The 6,017-nt window shown below is 40.5% G+C and overlaps 1 long non-coding RNA gene across 1 annotated transcript; it reads left to right on the top strand.

Annotated features, from left to right (window-relative positions):
- Window positions 1-6: 6 nt before the first annotated feature.
- On the top strand, window positions 7-2,914 carry LOC115939167 (uncharacterized). The gene is made up of 2 exons (XR_014141679.1): window positions 7-1,532; window positions 1,741-2,914. It is a non-coding gene; the product is annotated as an uncharacterized LOC115939167 (long non-coding RNA).
- Window positions 2,915-6,017: the final 3,103 nt, after the last annotated feature.

Below are 6,017 nucleotides of genomic sequence, written 5' to 3'. Positions count from 1 at the left end.
CAAGGACCGAGAGGGTGATACAGGTAAAGAGGCAGATTCCAAAGACACAGCTGCGTGCTAAAGGACATGAGAATGTTCAAAGATGGCGCAGGTAACAAACGATGTTGGGAAGTCTTGAGAGGTGGAAAGAGAACAATGATGAGGGATCAGGTGGCAGTAATAATAGGGGGTGTCAGATGAGCTGCTGGGCCTCCACAGGGATCTGTCCACTGGCGGGAGGACAGTCTTCCTGGCCTTAAGGAAGAGGAGAGCTTTCAGCATGGCCAGGGAAGCGTTTGGACATCTTGGACTATACAATATCTTCTTTCAGTCATGACGGTGGTAGGGGGAAGACATGCTCTCTGAGGCAGACCCTCCTCCAAACTACCAGCTCCTGTTTCCTCTCCCCTGCCAGGAGCTGGCTCAGAAAAGAGAGTCAGAAATATGTTGTGTGTTAGGAGGGACCTCTATGTTTCTGGAACAAGGCTCTTTCTATTTGGTTGCTCAACACTGAGAACACTTTTCCTTTGGCAAAAAAGGCAATGAGGAAAGGTCAACTTATTCATTAATCTCTCTCTTATCTACTCAGTGTCTGAATCTATGCCATATTTTCTTGTGCCCTACATAGCAACCACTAAGGAGGGCATAAACACTTCTTCTGAACTTGTAATTATGTGTAATGTTAGCATCACCATTTTAAGCAGCAAATTCTGGGCAGTTCAGTTGTCACCCATGCTGTCACTCGAATAAAAATATCCTGTTATTTCAGTGCCCTTCCTTGACAAAGTACTATAGAGCTGGAAACACCTCGGATCACAATGTTGCTGGAAAGGAGCCAATTCAACAGAGTAAGATGTGAGACTCATAAAATCTTGGAAGTGACCTCACTGAGACGCAGACATGTGCACGTGAAGATGCTGCCGGGCTCCCAGGAGCTAGTAAAAGCTCCCTCCTCTTAGCTTGGATTACTGTCACTCCTTGTGCTTTCTCCTCCTGCTGAACGCACACATCATCAAGTTGGGGGAAAAGACTGCACTTAGGGTATATAAATAGTCTCAATTACTTAAAAGAAGAAGGTGGCACTTCGGATTTCTGTTTACAAGTTTGTTATTCGCCTTGTATGTAATTCACCTATGTATGGAATGGGCTCATTAATGAGAAGATCAAAATCCAGGAGGAAGATGTGAAAAACTAAGTCACATACAATTATACTACTCAGTGATAACCACTGTTAATATTTTGGTTCATTTTCTGCGAAGCTTTCTTCATATATGTTTGTTTCTTTATACACACATGTCTTTCTTAGTAACTTTTTCTTCTGTAGAACAAAATCTCCTATTAGATCAGAGTAAAATATAGAGAAATCAGTTTTTACTTTCTCTAGGAAAAAAGGTATTTTCTGTTTATTGTATGTGCTGCTGAAGTGAGCACAGCATTTTCTGTTTATTAAAAAGGCATTAAATGAATCCGAGGGACAGGTTTTCAAGAGAAACATCTTAACCAATGAGCTTTGGATATTTCCTAAGTTCTATTTCAAAAGCAATTTGTACTGTGTGTATAAAAACATACTATTTTATTTTATTTTATTTTTTTTAAGATTTTATTTATTTATTTGAGACAGAGAATGAGATAGAGCATGAGAGGATCAGAGGGAGAAGCAGACCCCCCGCCGAGCAGGGAGCCCGATGTGGGACTCGATCCCGGGACTCCAGGATCATGACCTGAGCCGAACGCAGATGCTTAACCAACTGAGCCACCCAGGCGCCCAAAAACACACTATTTTAAATGAAAGAATAATTTTATTATAAAAGCAAGTGACTTTTTGTATAGATTCAGAATACACCAAATAAACTAAGAAACCATGACTTTTAAGAATTGCAGAATTAATGCACAGGTCTATAAATAAGTGATCCTGGAGTCCATAACTGGTCCACATGCTTACAGATCAACAATTTATTTGGTATGATAACATGGGCCATGCTAACAATCTAGAAAATACCAGAATCTTTCTGGATATTTAACAACAGATTTGCATATGACGACCGCTAACTACTGTGTAATTCTGGGTTTTCAGTTGCTTTTAGAGTATATTCTGCCACATTTACCTAGATAAATATAAAGAGTGAACTGGACATCAACTTGAACTTTCTTTAAAATCATGGAAGAAAGGGAGAAAACAGCATAAGCAAAGTCAACTGACAAACTAGGAGGAAAAAATTACAACTTATATCGTAGACAAGGGTAATTGGCATATTTAGAGTTAAAAATTCAAAGACCAACCCTCCTCACCCACCTCCCTGTAAATGGGGAAAGGATATCCAGCCAGGCCTCCAATAAAAGAAAGGCAAGTAACTCATGAGTATATCAAAAGATCCTCAATGGTTTTGCTTAGTTGAAACTTAGGGAAATCTATTAGGTCTTGAGTTTCTGAAGAAGTACATTTTAAAGGAGGGCTAGAAATTATCTGTTGGGAATTGGCCTTTCTTAGAATTAAAATTCCCTATCATAAGAAAAAAATGTAAATTCCTCTTTTTCCCCCAGAATGCAGTAGGTCAGTGAGTATTGTGATTAACCAGCATCTGACGCCTGGGACATTGAATCTCAAGAAATTCATGAGATTTTATGCCCGTGACATCAGTGATACATGGGAAATACTGTTTATACTAACTATGGGTAAAATACTGAATTGTCTAACTCCATTTGTATTGTTGAGTAATTCTGTTAACCTCTGGCCTTACATTTTTCATCTGGAAAGCAGGGCTGGACCAACTGGTCTCCAAAGGCATTCTTAGTGCTAACAATCTAATTTTTTTTCTCGTTTCCTTTTTGTGTACACGTAAGCGTGAGGTGTGAGTTCAAGCCTATGACATTTAAATAAAATGTTCTGTCTCCATCACTGTAATGGCAAAGGAATAAAAGATTTTTTCTTTCTAAATCGGTGTCTGGAAAATGGTTTGTAATATATTTACTTTTTAAAGCCTTCAAAAGCCAAGAGGAAACAACATGAATATGCATTCCTTCCGAGAAGTGTCCTCCTTTCTGTACTTAATGGTTTCAGAATCCCTGTGTAAGGTGCGGCTTACCACTGGAATGTTCTTGCTGGTAACAGCTAAATATGAAGGTCAACTGGCTGGCAGGTGCTTACCAGGTACAAACAGGTGGCACAGCTCCCAGGGCCAACATCAAAAAGATGGCTTATCTATGCTCTGTTTAGCCATTCTCTTTCAGCCTTTCACAGCTAACCTAGTGTGTAATTCACCACGACAGTGGAAAGCCTTTTCTGAGCGGACTCACAGGCCCATTCATGCGGCTACCCCCACCTCTGAAAAGCATGGTGGAAATATACTAATTTAGAATCATCTAACATTAAGATTTACTGCACAGAAGTTGGCCTCTGTTCAATGACATCCCCACACACCTACCTGCACCCTAGTGCCATTCATAAAGCCTTAAAGGAGATCTAGCACATAGCTCAAAACCTGGTCGACACACAGGCATATTCTCCGTGCTGTCCTCTTTGTCACTTTGGCAGTGTGACAAAATCTTTAGGGGGCGTTGCAGGCACCAGGAGCCTTTACTCTCCCCTACCTCACTCAAAGCCTTGATTCTTGAGTTCTGTTCCTGTCCAGGCTACAGGATGTTCATTGTCAACACTCTCCCTTTGAACTAAGTCACGAAAATGATCTCAGGGCTAAGGGACAGACAGTAGCTCCACTTCATATCAGAGCTTGCACTGCTGATACAGGAACGTTGTCTGTGCAGACAGTCGTAGCTCCCTCCTTTAGACGCAAACCCCACCTTGTTCCTAGTGTCTAAGAGGATTAAAACAAAATCTCTCAGCACTTTCCCAGCACTTATTTGGTAAATCCACGCTGGGGGAGAACTGGCAGAGACATGTTAGATGCACCTGACAGCAACGCCCATTTATTTCATGCAGTATTCAGAGGCATTTATTATGTACCTACTACAGACCTAGAACTGGAGCCGCAGCAAGAAAACTCTGTCCCTGTCTCATGGAGCTTGTCCAGAAAAATAGTGAACAGGGCTCAGAACCTTTCCAGTGGAGCCATAATTGGGGCAGATGAAAATAAATTAATCAATGTGAAATTCTCCAATTATATTTAGAGTGGCTTGATGAACCCCAGGTAGAGACTTTACTGATTGAAGGAAAGTTCCAGTAAAACCCCAATTCTTGACTCTAATCTAGCTTGTGTAACTAGGAAACCAAACACCAGCCATATTTTCCCACCTTTTAATTTACTCATGAGAAAAAAACTTACTTCTAAGACTAGAAATAGATGGGAAAATGTTTTCATCTTACTGAGATGGAACTGACATATACCACTGTATACAGAGGGTTGCAGAGAACAATAGAGACTCTGTTTTCACAAGTAAGTGTCAACATTGAAAAAAAGAACATTTCTGTTATATAACTCTATTGCACCTGTAAAAATTAACAGAAATAATCCCCCCTCATTGAGTTTCCTACTCACTGTCTCCTTAATTATACCTCCTTTAAGTCAGTGTCATGATGGAGTGTCTGGATTTTAGAATCTAAGATACTGAGGTGTTTTAGATATCAATTCCACACCTATTGTTTCATATGCCCTGAGAAGAATCCAAATATAGTGTTGTTCTCGGAGAAAGAGGATATTCCAGGGTTTGTTGAACTCATGAAGTTTTTAGTACCTCTCAGCTATAGAATTCTTTAAATATAGAGACTTTTGTAATTCTAGAAGATGCATTTGAGGTTAATACAGAAAGCTTACATTTCCTCACCATTCTGTTATACCTTAATTCTGTGTGATGCAGGATCAACCCCCATCATTCTATGAACAAAATAGCAGTTGACATAGCAATTGATATATAGGTTGGACTGAAAAAATTTTTTCTTCATCTGATTCCTGTAACACAGGGTCAATATGGAAAACTGAAAAGCACAAAGAAAATGAAATACCCATAATGCTATCACTGATAGTTAATTTTGAACTAATTGCTCTATGGGAATGCCAAAGACAAACACTTATTTGGAGTCAGTTTTTTTAACTTACATATATATATCATAGTTTCTCACATAGATTTTTTTTAACTGCCTCCTGCATAGACATTCATACCATAAAGCCACCTACCAAAAATTCCTTATACTTTGGCTAGACACTTAGGATTCATTTTTCTTCCAAAATTATACATCTTTGGTCACAGCTCTGATGATTTCTTTGGGATAAACTCCAAATGGAACTGGTGGTTTAAAAGTCGTGGCCATTTAAAAACTTAACATATGGCAAAGTTTAATTAAAAGCCAAAAGTTTGAGGGTGTTGGTCCCCCCCCCCCAAAAATGTTTACTCACATTGGGTGACATTTATCATTCTTTGCCAGCTAATGGGAAGAAAATGTCAATTCCTTCTATGTACTCTTTTAATACAGGTCATGTGACTTTTTTTCCTCTTACTAGTCATACAGGTTTAATCACAACTCTACAAACAGATTTGGCTCATTCTTAATTTTCCACTTGATTTTCCATTGAGAGACTGTTTCACCAGAAAAGTTCTGCCTCTTATGGATCCCTCTCCATCCCAACAATAATGGCTTTAAGTACTTCCAGGAGATTGGCAATTCATACATCCTTGTCCTTACCTTTTTCATGCTTGTTTTTTGCCTCCTCAATAGAGCATTTAGTTGCTCAAGGGCCAACTCAGAGAGGTGAGGCCCCAAATGCTAATGGCTCGGTGTTGTTAAATAATGCATCTACCTTGCTTTACTTTAGGGGTTGGGAGTGCAGTGGCCAAACCTTTGAGATTCTGAAATCTAGCAGGCCTCGAGAGGATCCAAGAGCAGATGCTGAGCCACGGAAATCACAGGTATTGTCCCTCAATATGCCCGACTAAGGCCAACTCTGGAAACAAGGGCCCAGGGAGTCCGGGCAGTGCGGAGTGCCCCACGCCACACTGGAGCCGCCAGGGGGGCGGCCCCACGACGACCCGCGGCCTGGGCCTTGGGTTTCTACTTTCAGGTCGCTGCGCTTTCCGCTCAGTGCGGC

The sequence above is a fragment of the Leptonychotes weddellii genome, unplaced genomic scaffold, assembly GCF_054177405.1.
Source record: "Leptonychotes weddellii isolate Sample4059 unplaced genomic scaffold, ASM5417740v2 HiC_scaffold_12843, whole genome shotgun sequence".
Classification (NCBI taxonomy): Eukaryota; Metazoa; Chordata; class Mammalia; order Carnivora; family Phocidae; genus Leptonychotes; species Leptonychotes weddellii.
The sequence above is the reverse complement of the archived record's forward strand: the minus strand, read 5'-3'. Positions and strand labels throughout refer to the sequence as shown.